The sequence below is a fragment of the Dicentrarchus labrax genome, unplaced genomic scaffold, assembly GCF_905237075.1.
Source record: "Dicentrarchus labrax unplaced genomic scaffold, dlabrax2021, whole genome shotgun sequence".
In the NCBI taxonomy this organism is placed as follows: Eukaryota; Metazoa; Chordata; class Actinopteri; family Moronidae; genus Dicentrarchus; species Dicentrarchus labrax.
In genome coordinates, this window is record NW_026136723.1 from 4144707 (window position 1) to 4162375 (window position 17669).

A 17669-nucleotide genomic window follows, 5' to 3' on the forward strand; every position below is an offset into this window, starting at 1 on the left:
TGCAGAAGCCAGTGCCACGTATGCTGTTGAGCGATGTGAAGCTATATACCCATTAAATTACCTATTCATAAAGCAAAGAGGTTGCTTGGATGTGTTACGTTGTTAGCCAGATATCTGTCTGTTGTGGACAAGCCAGATTGAAAAGAGTTTTTGTTCTGATGTCAAAAAGTCTTGTCCATTTGGACTGTAAATTGGAGGAAGCTTATTGCTTGTGTGAAGGCAGACTTTGTGTTACAGCTTCTTGGTGGAGTGTACTATTTTCCTTTCAGTTGTGCAACCCCATTTTGTAGATAAATAAATAAATAAATAGATAAACCTTCTATCTGTCAGTACTACAAAATCAATATTTGTCAACAAGATTTGAAGTGTTTGTCTTTTTTAGCATTGCTATTCAATGAAAACAAGTCTAAATAACAAGACATGAACATATTCTGTATTAAATATTGCAAGAACATCCACAGTGAGCAGTCAATAATAAGTGGACTTTATGATCTTTGTATCTCTAAGATTCATCAATTCTTACATTTTATATACATTGTTTCTTATTGGGACTGAAAATAATCACTAGACTGTCAAATTTGTCAAAATGTTTTGTCTCAAATGTTTTATCTTTTTTAGTGAGTGATGGTCTGCATGAGGTTTTAGATAAACATAAAATCAGACTGAGGAAGAGATGTGAACATGTGACTGAAGGAACTGATAACCCAGGAAGTGGAACCCTCCTCAACAGGATCTACACTGAGCTCTACATCACAGAGGGACAAGAGGTTAATACCCAACATGAGGTGAGGCAGCTTGAGACGGCTTCCAGGAACAAGACCCTCCATGACGCTCCAATCAGGTGCCACGACATCTTCAAAGCTTTACCTGACCAACAGAGACACATCAGAGTGGTTCTGATGAACGGCGTCGCTGACGTTGGAAAAACCTTCTCAGTGCAGAAGTTGACTCTGGACTGGGCAGAGGGTTTGGAAAACCAAGATGTCAGTCTGGTGGTTCTGCTTTCGTTCAGGGAGCTGAACTTGATCAAAGATGAGCAGTACAGTCTTCTCAGGCTGCTCCATGTTTTCCATCCAACATTACAAAAGATCACAGCAGAGCAGCTCGCTGTCTGTAAACTTTTGTTCATCTTTGACGGCCTGGATGAAAGCAGACTTTCACTGGATTTCAAGAACAAGAAGGTTGTGTCTGACGTCACACAGAAATCTTCAGTCAACGTGCTGTTGACAAACCTCATCAAGGGGAATCTACTTCCCTCGGCTCTCGTCTGGATAACTTCCAGACCTGCAGCAGCCAATCAGATCCCTCCTAAATGTGTTGACAGGGTAACAGAAGTACGAGGCTTCACTGACGCCCAGAAGGAGGAGTACTTCAGGAGGAGAGTCAGTGATGAAGATCTGTCCAACAGGATCATCTCACACATCAAGACCTCGCGGAGCCTCCACATCATGTGTCTAATCCCAGTCTTCTGCTGGATCACTGCTACAGTTCTGGACCACATGTTGACTACAGACCAGAGAGGAGAGCTGCCCAAGACCCTGACTGACCTGTACTCACACTTCCTGCTGGTTCAGACAAAGAGGAAGAAGCAGAAGTATGATGAGGGACATGAGACGAGTCCACAGGAGCTGATGGAGGCTGACAGGGAAGTTCTTCTGAAGCTGGGGAGGCTGGCGTTTGAACAGCTGGAGAAAGGAAACATCATGTTCTACCAAGAAGACCTGGAGCAGTGTGGTCTTGATGTCACAGAGGCCTCGGTGTACTCAGGAGTTTGTACAGAGATCTTCAGAAGAGAGAGTGTGACCTTCCAGAAAACAGTCTACTGCTTCGTTCATCTGAGCATTCAGGAGTTTCTGGCTGCAGTCTACATGTTCCACTGCCACACCAACAGGAACACAGACATACTGAACAGTTTCTTGGGAAAAAGACACATTAATTCAACTGTGGATGACTTCCTGAGGGAAGCAATGATAAAATCACTGAGAAGTAAAATTGGCCATCTGGACCTGTTTGTTCGCTTCCTTCATGGCCTCTCTCTGGAGTCCAACCAGAGACTCTTAGGAGGCCTGCTGGGTCAGACAGACTGCAGTCCAGAAACCATCCAGAGAGCCATCAACAACCTGAAGGAGATGAACAGTGATGATATCTCTCCTGACAGAAGCATCAGCATCTTCCACTGTCTGATGGAGATGAACGACCACTCAGTCCATCAGGAGATCCAAGAGTTCCTGAAGTCAGAGAACAGATCAGAGAAGAAACTCTCTGAGATCCACCGCTCAGCTCTGGCCTACATGCTGCAGATGTCAGAGGAGGTTCGGGATGAGTTGGACCTGAAGAAATACAACACATCAGAGGAGGGACGACGGAGACTGATTCCAGCTGTGAGGAACTGCAGAAAGGCTGTGTAAGTCCAGATGTGATTAACATTATAAATCAAAGTAAAGCTGAAGTCATCAGTATTAGAGTAAAAATACATATTAAAAAATTAAAAATGGCCGACTTCCTGTTGGGTTTGGGTTATGGGTCCAAGAGGCTTTTTTGCTTGTCCCATCATGAAACACATGTGTACCAATTTCCGTACATGTCGGTCTTACGTGTCTTGGTGGCTAATTCTGGGCCACCAAGACACGTATTTAGCCATCTACGGGACCAAGACAATACCTTAACCTTCGACAGACTGAATTTTTTTTTAATAAGGTCTTTTTATTTAAGATTTTCACAACATATGGAACACAAACACAATACAAACAATAACTAATCCCTAGTCACCACCCCCCACCCACCAGAGGGGTATTGCACAAAACCAGGATAAGGGATTAAGCCGGGATATGTTGGTTATCCTGGCTTAATTTAGCCTCAAGTCGGTTGCATGAAAGCAGGTCAGACTTATCCCGGCCAAGTTACTATGGTGATTTATTCTCTGCAGCTAGCCTGCTCCAGACCAGGCTAACAGCCAGGCTAAGATTAATCCTAGTGATTCACCTGTATTTCCACCGTCAATCCTGTGAAGAATTAATGTGTTTTACAGCATGTCCATGGTCTTTCTAAGTATGTTGCATCATTTTAATTATCCTGCATTAAAATATTACATATATATTGTAATTTCTTATTTCATTTAAATCTGTTGGCTGTTTGTAATTGCAACAGTCTTTTTATATTGATTCAAGTGGTAGTATTATTACTCAGGACAAGTGTTATATTGCTATGCTAATGAAGACTGCTTGTCAAATTGCATAAATATGTGTTTATTGCAGTAATTGAGATTACAAAACACAGCTGATGAAGTTGCAAAGGTGTTTTCAATGAAATCTGTGACAAGGGCAATGTAGTATATATATTATGGCATGCTGTTTAGGAAATTAATCTTTGAATATATAGACTGAAACTTTGAATATATGGAATGAATCTTTGAATATATGGAATGAAACTTGACTGGTCATCAAGGCACTGCTGCCATCTTGTAGAAGTGAGAATGAGTCAGTCAGGAACCTTGTGGCAGCAATACTGAGCAACGAGGACATTATTAACTCATTGGCAAGTGCTTGTACGGGCCAAAATCCTTCCCATAGTACCCGTGCCCAATACCGTTCTCCTGACAAAGAAGTTCACTCCCTTTTTAATGGTGGCAGGCCGACTACAACAGGCCTTAGGCTAAATCCTGACAGAAAAAGCAAAAAAGTTTTCCAGTTTAAGAAAGTATTGTAATATTTCAACTGATGCCATTTTGTAAAACCAGCTAATTCAGAAGGCTATCACTTTGATGAAAAGGATACAACTAGGTTTTTAATGTCATTTATATTATTTACATTTTTATCAGTATATTCAAAGATTCATTCCATATATTCAAGGTTCATTCCATATATTCAAAGCTTCATTTCCTAAACGGCATGCCATAATATATATATATATATATATATATATATATATATATATATATACACACACACACACACACACACACACACTCACACACACACCATGTATATAATGGCTTGCCCTTTCTTGGAGGATGTGCTGGATGAGGAAGCCCTAATCCTCAGACGAGCATTTAGTCATGAAAGAGTCTTCTGGGACAGGTCAGACCCATTGGCCGTTGGAGAGGACTATCTCAGTGAGAGATACAGATTCTCAGGTGATGGACTAAGATATTTATGTAGGCTGCTGGGTCCAAAAATACAGCACCAGACGGCAGGAAGCCATGCTCGCAGTGTACCACAGATGGTCTGTGTTATATTGAGATGTTTTGCAAGTGGGAGCTTCCTTTCCTCCATCCTCTGTTGGGGATGCAGAGAACCTCAATAAAGGAACCGTTTGCAGCACATATCCTGGCTTGGTGGGCCGCGAGTTCTATGGGCTTTTTTTTTAAACTGCTATAATCATACAGACATTCAACCTGTCAGCAGACACCTAATCTATTCACCTCATTTGTTCACTGTTATCTACTTTAAAGTCACTTACCAGCCTGCAAAATGTTCTTGTATTTAATTTTAACTTGCTGCCAGGTCCTTTTATGGCCAGACAAGTTTGTTCTTTATGAAGGATACAAAGATAAAATAGATAAAAATAGATTAAATGACACACATTGTGGATAATTGTTTGCACTTAATCATACTCTACATTTAAGGAACATGCACCTCTACTTGCCACATTTAAAGCAAAGTGTACAACAGTTGATTAGTGGACTTAAAGTAACTCCTTTAGTCCTTTAATTGGAGCCTAATTATGACAGTTCCAGTGGAGCACTGTTTATTAATTGTACAGTTTTGGACTACTTAAGCATTAAGCCGGTCCGCTATTGTCTGCCAGGCTTTCTCTCTTTCTTTAATTTTAGCATTGGTATTGCCTTTTTTTCTTATGATATCTTCCACCTCTTCATAGAACTCCATCAGGAGCTGTTGTTCAGCGGCCGTGAAATATGAAGCGCGGCTCTTATCCATGTTCCCATCAGTGATTCTGTGAGCGATCGCAAGGTCTATTTCAGTATGCCGTGAACACGCACTTATCCCGACTATCTACACCTGGCTTAACATAGCTGCACCTTTTAATCCTGGCTCGGCAAACGTGCAACCAATTAAGCCAGGATGCGCCAAGCAGGCTAAGTCAAGCCGCGCTTGCTCAATTATCCTGGATCTCTTTATTCTACTTTTGTGCAATACCCCTCTGACTTGTACCACGAAATCAAAGACAGTCATTTTGCATACTTGTTGATAAGGCAAGCCATGTAAATAGATATAGCAGGGATAGAAAGAACATATGTAACAACACAAATAAGAGGTTCACATGTATTATAGGGTTACATTTTCGGTTTCCATTTGATCCACAAATGTCAATAAAGGCTGCCAGGTTACATAAAATTTCAAAACAGACCCTTGTAGAGAGTATCTTATTTTTTCTAACTTCAGATATTGCATAGTCTCTTTAATCCAGTGGGAGTACGAAGGAGGAAGAGGGTCTTTCCATCTGAACAGAATCAGTCGTCTGGCCAGCAGTGTACTAAAGGCCACCACATTGGACTTATAATTACTTAAATTCACACCCTGTGGAGTGACACCAAATAGATTAGTAAAGGGGATGGATCTATTGGCTGCAATAATATTTTAGAGAGAGTGTTGAAAATGGACTGCTAGAAGTGGTGTAGTGTTGGACAAGTCCAAAACATGTGTAATAGAGTTGCAGGAGCTTGCTTACATCGATCACAGGTAGGGTCTAACTCTGGTCTGATTTTAGACAGCCTAACCTTTGACCAGTGAAGTTGGTGCACTATTTTAAATTGTACAACTGTATGTCGTTGACAAATAGATGATGTGTGGATCCTCCTGATAACTTTCTGCCACACTGCATCTGGAATCTGTTCATTTAAATCCTCTTCCCATTTGTGTTTGGGATAATCTAAGGTTGACAATTGAAATAGATTGAGAAGGCCATATAACTTACCTATAACCTGCTTTAAGTTTTTCCCCAGCTTGAAAATGGAGTCTAACAAAGATACTGAGGGGCATAAGGGAAAGCAATTGGAACGTGAGGCTATAAAATTTCGCAATTGTAGATATCTAAAGAAGTGGGATCTAGGGATATTAAATATATCTACTAGTTGTTCAAAAGATGCAAAGTTATTGTCTACATGGAGATCCTGTAATTAATGTATCCCACTCCTGAACCACACACCAAAGGCTCCATCCTACATTGAAGGAGGAAATGTGATTTTTCGTTAGCGGAGCAAAAAGGGAGAGGCTGTTGAGAGCAAATGATCTCCTGAACTGATTCCAGATTTTTACCGAATATGCCACAACAGGTTTAAAGGTGTAATAAGAGATGGGCTTTTCTAGTGGGAGTTCAGTGCACAATAAAGCTGATAAGGAAGAGGGTCCACAGGAAGTATGCTCCAATGTTAGCCATTTAGGGGTATTTGAGTTGTCTATATCTGACATCCAAAACAATAGTGCTCTAATGTTGGCTGCCCAATAATAAAACAAAAAATTGGGAAGTGCCATGCCACCCTAGAGACGCGGTCTATGCAGTATGCATTTCCATATGCGTGTTTTTTTTTTTTGTTCCAGATAAAGGTTGATATGAGTTTATCTATGGAGCTGAAAAAGATTTTAGTCAGAAATATGGGAAGGTTCTGAAACAGATAAAGGAACTTAGGCAATACATTTATTTTGACGGTATTGATCCTTCCACTCAGTGAAAGAGACAACAAATCCCAATGTTTAATATCCTGTTTCAGATCATTTAACAGGGGCAGAAAATTAGCCTTATATAGGTCTTTGAAGTTATGTGTAACCCAGATTCCCAGATATTTGAACTTTTTTGCGTTTATTTTAAAAGGGATTGAATTAAAAGAGATGCTTTCTGCAGATATGTTGACTGACACTTATTCACTTTTTTGAAGATTTATTTTATAACTAGTGCTGTCAGTTAAACATGTTTTTAACGGCGTTAATGCAAACCCATTTTAACGGCGTCAATATTTTTATCGCGAGATTAACGTTTGTTTGACTTCGTAGTTTTTTTCACATGATGTTGCAACAACTAGTAACGTTAGAAAAACTACAACACCACACCGGATCTAGCTAGACCGGAAACAAAACAACAGGCACGCCGCACACACTTGTTTAAGAGTATTAGACGTTACGTTTTGAGTGGATGGCGAGCGCGAGACGCCGAAATGGATGCCAATAATATTCAGAATGGAAAGTTTACTATTAAAAAGTTGTCAAATGGTTCCATTGACAAGACCAAAGTGATCTGTGTGTTTTGTCATTGTGAACTGAGCTATCATTGCAGCATGTCCAGTCTGAAATACCACTTGATGGCCAAACACACAGCTGATGCGAATTCTCCGCCCCCTCGTCAAAGCCAGGCGACAATGGATGATTTTTCAATAAAAACAACATTTGCACAAAGCAAGCCGATCCACTTTTCCATGTTGATAAGAGCATTAAAATGAGAAAAAATAATGGGACAAAAAGAAATCAAGGGACATTTAGAATAGATAAAAATGTGCGAATAATTGCGAGTTAACTATGACATTAATGCGTTTAATCGCGATTAAATATTTTAATCATTTGACAGCACTATTTATAACCTGATATTTTGCCAAAACCTTTCAATGTGCCCAGCAGGTTAGGGAGGCTTGACAAAGGATCTGAAATATACAGCAACAAATCATCCGCATAAAGCGATACCTTACACTCTAATCCCCCTCTGACACTTCCCTTAATATTAATATCCTGTCGAATAGCTAATGCTAACGGTTCTATTGCAATAGCAAATAAGAGCAGGGACATTGGGCAGCCTTGTCTAGTGCCTCTTTGCAGTTTAAAGTGGTGAGAGAGGTTATTATTGGTACGTACTGCCGCCATTGGCGAGGAGTAGAGAACTTTAATCCAGGACACAAATTTTGGACCGAAGCCAAATTTCCCAAAAGTGTAAAAAAGGTAGTCCCACTCCACTCTATCAAAAGCTTTCTCAGCGTCAAGAGATTGTAAAATCTCTGGAGTGTCAGATGGAGAGGGACTATAAAGGATATTAAGATGGCATCTAACATTAAAAAATGAATATTGGTCTTTCATGAAGCCTGTCTGGTCAGGTGAAATAATTGAAGGAAGAGCTACCTCAAGACATTGAGCCAAGAGCTTCGCAATAAGCTTTACATCTGTATTTAGATCGGACGATATGAGCTACAGTGGAGGGGATTTTTATCTTTCTTTAAAATAAGGGAAATGGTTGCCTCGTGCATTGTTGGAGGGAGTGAATTTGAAGAGAGTGACTCTGTGAAGACGGATATAAGGAGAGGGGCAAGCGCTACTGAAAATGTCTTAAAAAACTCTGATGGGTAGCCATCAGGCCCCGGAGATTTGCCCCTTTGCATCTTCTTAATCGCCTCTGTGACCTCTTCAATGGAGATATCATCCTCTAGTACAGTGGCTAGCTCTGGATCTATTCTGGGAACATCGAGACTGCAGAAAAACTCATCTAATGCGGATTCATTCTCTGGTGATTCAGAGGTGTAGAGGCAGGAATAGTAGCAAAAAAAGCAATAATTTATTTCCAAATGACCTGTATGTCTTAGATCTTTTTCATCGCTTATCTCAGATATATACTGATTGGCAGTCTTCTGACGTAACTGGTGTGCTAAACTTTCCCCCCCTTTTCTCCATGTTCATATGAGCTATGTCTGCACTTTAAAATGAGATTTTCAGCTTGGCGCGTTGAGAGGAGGTCAAACTCTGTTTTAACCAATAGGCGTTGTTTGAGTATATCATCCAAGGGCGGGTGGCTATACTTCATGTCCAATTAAGAATATCATCTGTCAGCTGCTTAAGACGCTTGGTGTTGGCTTCCGCATTGCACAGTAAGAAATAACCCGTCCCCTATTCCCACACTATGGAGAAAGACATTCCCAGTGTCTGATTGTGGGCGAGAAAGAATTTAATTTCTGCGTTGATAAAATTTACAAAAGTATCTTCTGAGAGGAGTAACAGGTTAAGTCTCCACGGACGATAGCCGGAATCTGCACTGGGAATGCGTAACTTCATGTTCAAGGGAGCAAGGTCAGAAATAATTATGGACTGATATTCACAAGCAACTACCATTGGAAGGAGTTTCTTATCAATAAAGAAATAATCTATCCGTGAGAACGTTTTATGGACTGGGGGAAAAAAAGGAATAGCCCCTAGATGTAGAGTTGAGGAAACGCCAGACATCGGCTACACCATAAGCCTGGAGAAAGAGTTTGATTGTTAATGCTGACTTTGATTTGGATGAAGTTTTAGAGGAGCTACGGTCTAACTTTGGAGAAAGTACACAATTTGTATCCCCGCCTAGAATTAGGTGATGTGAATGTTAGGGATTCGAGAGAAGGTGTTAATAAAAAAGGTATGGTCATCCCAATTAGGGCATCGATGTTAGCTAAAATAACTGGGAATCCATAAAGTCTGCCCATCACTATAATATATCGCCCCATAGGGTCTGATACTGTGCCAGACATTACAAAAGGAATATTCTTACTAATTAGGATTGCTGCTTCCCATGCTTTAGAACCAAAATTGGAGTGATATGATTGTCCTATCCATCCACCTCTCAATCTATGTTGGTCAGTAGTGCGGAGATGAGTCTCCTGGAGGAATGCAATGTCAGCTTTAAGATGACTAAGACGTGTTAATACCCTCCTGCGTTTTACAGGATGGTTCAAAGACTTCACATTCCAGCTTACAAAGTTAACTATGCACCCTGAGATCATTCCTAAATTACTCGTATTAGCCATTAGTAGTCATAAAGGACAATATTCTATAAATACACCCCAGAACATCAACAAGACGGAGTTTAAAACATGGAAGACAGTCAAAAATACAATCAAATATCATAGGTCTGGTAGGTTCCCAACCCCTGCAATACCCTTTGTAGACAGGACCACACATTAAGTGATGGTAATGGGGAACAACTTAGTGTCAAGTAGGCTGGCTCTCGCCTATCCTCGTATTCAGTAATGGAACCAAAAAGCACAACAAGTCTTTAGCGACTTTTAACATCCCTGGAGCAATATCTCGTGTAATAAAATAGAAAGATAAAATGAAATAGATAAGTAGTAAAGAAGTAAGTAAAAAATAAAATATATGAAAACATATTCATCATAAATAAATAAACCTATGCCTCTAGACACGTACCTATGTACATACATCTGAACAAAAATATCTATAGGTACCACTTAACTGAGGGTTTGTCTGTTCTAAAACAAATTTGGGTGTGAGGGCCACAGCATGTAGCGTACTGGAAAATGACTTTACCGACTCGCTCCTCTTCAAGCATTCTGTGTGGGGTTGCATGTATAAGCACGCATACACACAAATGAAAATCAACATTAACAAATATGTATACTCACCCACAGTATAAGAGAATGTAGTAGTGTAATAGCATGTAATTTAAGAATTTTCAAGTAAAAAAAAAAAAAAAAAAAGTAAATAGCCTTTGAGTAGGATTATCAAACCTTCCACCGCATAGTATCCGTCCAAAAGAAAAGAGATGAGAACAAAACTGAAAACGGTGTCCTCCCTTCACAACTTCCGCTGCTGGGATAATAGTCTTAACGCCATTGCCTTCTCCAGGTCCAGAAAGTCTGTTATCTTCGTTGTAGGAGATGTGGAGTCGAGCTGGGAACATAATCCCGTAGCGGATCTCTTGTCGACCACAGAGTAGGTTCCTGACGTTGTTGAACGCAGCCCAGGCCTTCGCAACGCTCGCGGTGTAGTCTGGAAATATGGCCACTGGGTCTCCCTTGTACAGAAGCAGGCCTCTCTCTCTGGCTCGACGCAGCACATCGATGCAGTCCTGGTCGTAATGCAGCTTGGCGACAATCACTCGGGGTTATCCATTGGGCCTTCTCCTGCAAGGCCTCTGTGGGAACGATCAACCAGAATGTCCTTATCCAGATGCAAAACTTCCTTCAGTAGTTTAGAGACTGAAGCAGTGGAGCTCGAGTCAGGCTCCTTTGCAACTCCCACGATACGACAGAATTTGACACGTAAGACCGACATGTATGAAAATTGGTAGGCATGTGTATCATGATGGGACAAGCAAAAAAGCCTCTTGGACCCATAACTCAAACCCAACAGGAAGTTGGCCATTTTGAATTTCGTGGTCATTTTTGGCGTTTTTTTGCGTTGTATTTGAATGAACTCCTCCGAGGGAATTTATCGGATCAACTTCAAATTTAATCGGCGCAATCTAAAGACATTCATGATTGTGGTCCACACATGATAAGCTGTCACATCACATAGCCGGAGCACACCCTGACGTGCACAGACTGCAAATATTTGTAGGTATTAAGGTTATAAGATTATTATAACATTATGAACTAATAATTTTGATAATATTGATTACAACATGATTGTTGATTGATGATTTTAAAAATGTTCTTTACCTCATATTTTAACGTGAAAATAAATTCTGGCTTGGTGTGTGATTAGTTTTGCACTAAAAATGCCAACATTAACTCATGGTCATAGTGCCCCCTACTGGCAACAGGAAGAGAGGTTTTATACTGCTCCTTGTTGCAGGTTGATTAGATCAGCTTTAATTGGTCAGTCCCGCCCTAAACACGTCTATGTGACAATATTCAGATATAGTGAGAGTGCCACCTACTGGCAACAGAAAGTAAGCGCTTCGTGGCTATTTTGATCTGATTTATGTGACATTTTCATGTTGTGGTCCGCACGTGTTACGACGGCACGTGACGCGAGTTGCGTGGAGTGCGAGGTCCCACCCAATGCTGCTTGCAGCTTTAATTATAATTTAAGTTTTATATTCTCTGTGATCACAGACTTTCTGACTGTGGACTCTCAGAGACTCACTGTGAAGTCGTGGCCTCAGCTCTGAAGTCCAACCCCTCCCATCTGAGAGAGCTGGACCTGAGTGGAAACTACCTGTATGATTCAGAAGTGAAGCTGCTGTCTGTAGGACTGGAGAGTCCACACTGCAGACTGGAGATTCTGATGTCAGTTCATGTATTTTTCTCTTGTATGTATCTCATGTATGTCTATCAAATTTAAATCCATAACATAAGTTTTAAATTTCCTTCAGTTCTCTTGTTTTATGGGTTTTTCTGACAAAATCACAACAGCTCTATTTTAAAGTTTGTCAGTATGAACAGTTTGTGCTCCCAGTTTAATCTGTACTCAAACTGGATTCATGTCATCAAGAAAAGTGAAGTATTAATGCTTCAATGTGCTGCAAAATGAAATCAATATTTCTTATTTTTGTTTATGTGCAAAGGTTCAACACATTGTCAGGAATAATGTGTTGATGGAGATGACAGTGGTGATGAGTCTAAATCTGTGGTTTCCAACCTGGGGGTCAGGACCCCCACTATAGGTCGCCCAAGCCTCATGGGGGGCGCAATGCCTTCTTGATTTTAAGGCGTGCAAGAAAACTTAAAAAATACACACAGTATATACACAGTAGACCTATATCCCAGCATTTGGTTCATGTCTGGAAAGAAAAGTGAATGAAGAATAAAGTAAATTGTCTAATAGGACAATTTCCAAGTGCCAGGGACAAGAAAACACTACATTTGAAAAAAGAAGCATATTAAGTCTGTATGACTGTTAAAAAATGATTAAAACACAAGACAGAGAATTGTACAGGAAATAATCTGCGTAAAATTCATCCAAATTACTTGTTAATATAACAATAAATAAATAAAAACATGTCTGATTTGATAATGATATAGCAGCAGCATGTTACTGATCAGTGCTGACATGAATAGGTGTATGAATGTTGTGCTGACATTTGGATGATGTCTGTAGAAGGCTGACATTATGATGATCCACAATACCACAATAACAAAGTCACTCTACTCATCTTAGAGAAACCCTCATTTATTAGGACATAGTAATGTTGAGCTCCACATTGGAAACCTGAACACATCTGATTGGATTATAAATTATTTTTATCCTCATCTTTCATTTTTTATTCAGATTGAGGGACTGCAGTTTGTCAGAGATCAGCTGTGATTATCTGGTCTCAGCTCTGAAGTCCAACCCCTCCCATCTGAGAGAGCTGAGGCTGGGTATCAACAAGCTGCAGGATTCAGGAGTGAAGCTGCTGTGTGGTTTTCTGGAGAGTCCACACTGTAGACTGGAGACTCTGAGGTCAGACACCATGTTTTATTTATGTGCTGAGATGAATATGATGTGAAAGTTGTGCTGACAGTAAAGTGCAGACATACTGCTGATATTATACTGATCCACACTGAGTATCTTAATGCTAAAGTCTGTTTTCTTCTTCAGTGGTTTAGTCCATTGACTGTGGCAGAGCAACGTTGAGCTCCACATTCAAAACCTTACAATAGTGGCTCAAAATGTTTTATGTTACGCAGAAAGAACTTTATTCACCGTGTCACACACTGTTAGTCAGCCATTACCAATGAAAGGGTACAGATTCTTTCTATAAAATAGAAGCACAATAGCATCAGCAAACTCTCTTTGCAATGCTTTAATATAGCAAGAACAATCGGTAATCCTTTATAATTATAGTTATCATTAAATCATATCACTGGATGTTGGCTGCTGATACAGCCACACAGTTGACACGATCAAACCACATAATCACTCCAACTCGTTTGAACATGACAAACTCACACATATTCCACCACCATCATCATCATCATCATCATCATCATCATCATCATCATCATGATCACCAGGGTTGCTTTCATCCACCTGCTCAGAGTGAGCTGCTGCTCCTTGCTAACATCTTCACCTGTCTGATGTTCTTCCTCTGCTCTCTGGACATTTGTATCATATTGTTACGGAAACAGCGAGATAAAAAGAAATACAGCAGACTGGCTGCAAGCTATTAAATGTGATGTGTATGTGCACATCCAAATCGACTGACTGGCTGGTGGGGGCTCTATTAGGGGGTACTAAGGGGGTGGAATCAGCAACAATACAAACAGGCCACAGTGCCCCTGCTGGTGGGAACTTCAGATAGTCCTGAGTACCAAACCGATAACCAACTGGGATTTTGATTCTGGCAGCAGACCTTCACTAATTAATGCGCTTTGATACGGACTGAATCGTTGAGGAAATAAAACGGGGTGTCGGGCTCTGTGAGTGGGGGGAGAGAGAAACTCAGACAACCTGCCAGCCGTTTCCATCGTCTCAGAGGTTCCACTAAACCCACTGTCTGGAATATCTCTGGTGCTGTTGCCATATTTGTCTGCAGACTGCAAGAGAGAGTAACATGGAGGGGCGGAACAGTGTGAGAGTGGGACACTGAAGGTGATTTGTGGTGCTTTCAAGTGCAGTTTTATTCCTTTCATGAATAAGCTTTACAAACAGTGTAAAACAACTATAAGTGATATCACCCTATAAAAACATCTGAGAGGGAGCGCTGTTCACTCCCAACTTTCACTGGGATTCCCTCATTTCCATCACTAGCTATATGATGTTCCTTATACTGACTGAATAGTTTAAACTGAAGCTGATTTTATGACTCCACTATTCCTAAAATAAATATTGTTGATGTCTTTTGTTCACATTTCCCCAAAATCCATCCTGACATATTTGGTATCTTTGTAAACTTTGGGATCTTGAGTGGAACCTTCAATCAGTTTCTGTGGGTTTTTCTTTGTGTTTGGCTGCACAACATGAGTTTGTATAGATGGAGCCACTGGTGGAGCTGGCAGATGTTAAGAGCTGAAGTCACTACGTCTTTATTGAAGCAGCAGCACGTTGTCATTAATATTAATGAGAGCTCTTTTTCACTCTTTGTATTTGCATCCTGTTGGGTTCAGGTGTTTGGAGTTTCCATTTTCTAAACTTGTACATTCTAAACCTTCTTCAGCTCTGAACAGATTATTAAACACTGAATGATTTCAAGCAGGAACATTGTCTTCTAAACTCACATCTTTTATTCTTTATTCAGATTGAGGGTCTGCAGGTTTGTCAGAGATCAGCTGTGATTATCTGGTCTCAGCTCTGAAGTCCAACCCCTCCCATCTGAGAGAGCTGGACCTGAGTGACAACTACAACCTGAAGGATTCAGGAGTGAAGCTGCTGTGTGGTTTTCTGGAGAGTCCACACTGTAGACTGGAGACTCTGGGGTCAGTTCACTGACTCTCTGTTACTGTTGTAGATCTGATGTGTTTCATTAACAATTGAACCTAATTTATGTTCATACATAATTTACATCCATAAAGTTGTACATTTCCTTTTGTTCATATTTTCATGTTTGTTGAATAAATTTAGTCTGCAGTCACAAAGACTTTTTCTTATAGAAACTGTAGAAAATGTCCACTGTTAGTTGTTGAAGTAAATGAATGTTTATCATTGATCAACTTTACTGAAGGAGAAATATTTCTTTACTTTCTGTTCATTTCAATGTGTTTTCACAAATAATGATATTGATCCTACACACACACACACACACACACACACACACACACACACACACACACACGCTGTTCAAAGGATCAATATAGTATTAATGATTTTATCTTCATCTTTTATTCTTTATTCAGATTGAGGGACTGCAGGTTGTCAGAGATCAGCTGTGATTATCTGGTCTCAGCTCTGAAGTCCAACCCCTCCCATCTGAGAGAGCTGGACCTGAGTATAAACGACCTGAAGGATTCAGATGTGAAGCTGCTGTCTGATCTTGTGGAGAGTCCACACTGTAGACTGCAGACTCTGAGGTCAGTAGAGGGTCTGAGTCAGTCCATGCTGGTTCCAGCAGTCTTGGACTAAACACAGATCCAGTATTTGCTGCTTTCCTCAGTGAAGCTGTGAGAGGAGAATGGGGACAGGCTTCAGGATTGGACAGACAGACAGACAGAGAGAGAGAGAACAGTCAGCCAATCAGAGAGCCAGAAGCTTTTTGTGATCATGTGTTTGAGTTGATGTGAAGACGACTGTTGTTGTTGTGTTCATGTGTTCAGGAAATAAAGCTGGATTCCAGCTGACAGCATTACAAGATGTATAGAGACAGTGGTCCTCATTCATCCAGTCTGATCTCACACTGTTTGTTCTCTCATTTCTACACTAAACAACTGATCAGTTGGTCTTTGTCACAGCTCTGAGATCAGTCTGACTGAAGCCTGCAAACAAGCATCATTACATTTAGTGACCATGTGGTCTTTGTACAGACCAGGACCTCTGCTGGAGTCCAGTACCCACAGCTGATGTGTTGCTGTTCAGTCTTTGTATGAACATGTAGGACCTTTAACATCAGATGTATATCTGTCCATTTTTCTCTTGTTTGTCCAAATAGTTTGAATATTTATACATTTGTCCTGTAAGATTTCAGATGAAACATTCAAATGTGACTGAGACTGTGGTTTTTATCAGCTTTGAACCCTAACAGCAGTAAATGCATCATTCCAGTGGGCAGTGAATGTCTCTCTGTTTCTGCAGTAATGATGTGTTCAGTCCCTGCTGCTCTTTATACTGGATGTGCTGATGGAGGGAGTCTCTGTAAACACTGATTTATCTCTGCTGTCCTCTGTCTCCTTCTCTCCTCAGATGGAAGTTGTTTCACTAACAGTGAGCGGTGATGAAGGAGGTTGTGTTGGAGGATCCGCTGTGTCCTGATGATCCAGAGAGGTTGAAGCAGCAGCATCAGCTCTGACTGGGCCATGTTACTGGGAGGTAGAGTGGAGAGGAGAGCTTCATCCAGCAGTGACTGACAGAGGAATCACAACTAGTGGAGACGACTCAGTGCTGCAGTCTGAACTGCTCTGAGATCAGCACCCTGTGTGTTCCTCTGGATCATCAGTGTATAGATACTTCTTCACTTTTACTGATTATAAAAACGGAAAAGGCTCTTTTTGTTCTACTATTACTATGAATACTATTATAAACACCAACATTACCTTCCTTGATAAAACTGTATGTGTCAGTGAGTGTAACAGTGGTTGTTGTTGTGATGTGTTGTTTTGGACAGTAGGTGGTGCCACTGATTCATCTTTTTTTGGTCAAAAAGCTACTGAAGTCTATACATAAAATAATTTAAACAAATCAAATATATCAACAGAAAATGTGATTTAAAAGTTTAATGTTCTGATCAATACTGTTAAAACATAGAATAAAGCTGTTCCACCTTATTTATTCTAGTGTTTATTTATTTTAGTGGGTTTTTTTCCATCTTTCTTTGAATATCCTGATTTTTAGAGCCTGAAGCTCTTTAATGTTAGCATGTTTATTCTGACATGGCCAAAATGAATCAATGTAATTGAGATTAGTCATCTTTTTCCTGGCTATCTGTGTGTGCTACCTGTTAGGCCTTTGGGGTTCATCCTGGGTTCAACACTGGAACTTAAGACTTTGGTTCAGCACCACAAACAAAATACTGGGAAGGTGCATCCTCTCTAAGATCTAGCTCTTTATCTTTTATCTTTATCCTGTATGACATTATGGGTAATGTAAGCACAACTCACCAATATATAGAACATAGCTTTAGAGTTTAATGACATTTCTAGGTGGTGATGTTACAGATTATAGATTTAAAAATCACATGAAATTGTTAACTATTAACTGGTTTAGTGCATTGACTCACCTACAGTGAGTGACAGTTGTGTCTGTCCGTGTTCACTGTGCTAATGCTGGTTAAATTAAGGTTATATACTCTATAATGATCACTTTCATTATTTGGCATCTACAGTAAAAATA

General features: G+C 40.3%; 1 pseudogene; it reads left to right on the top strand.

Moving 5' to 3' along the window:
* Positions 1–420: 420 nt before the first annotated feature.
* Positions 421–16251, top strand: LOC127358288 (protein NLRC3-like; annotated as a pseudogene).
* The last annotated feature ends 1418 nt before the right edge of the window (positions 16252–17669 follow it).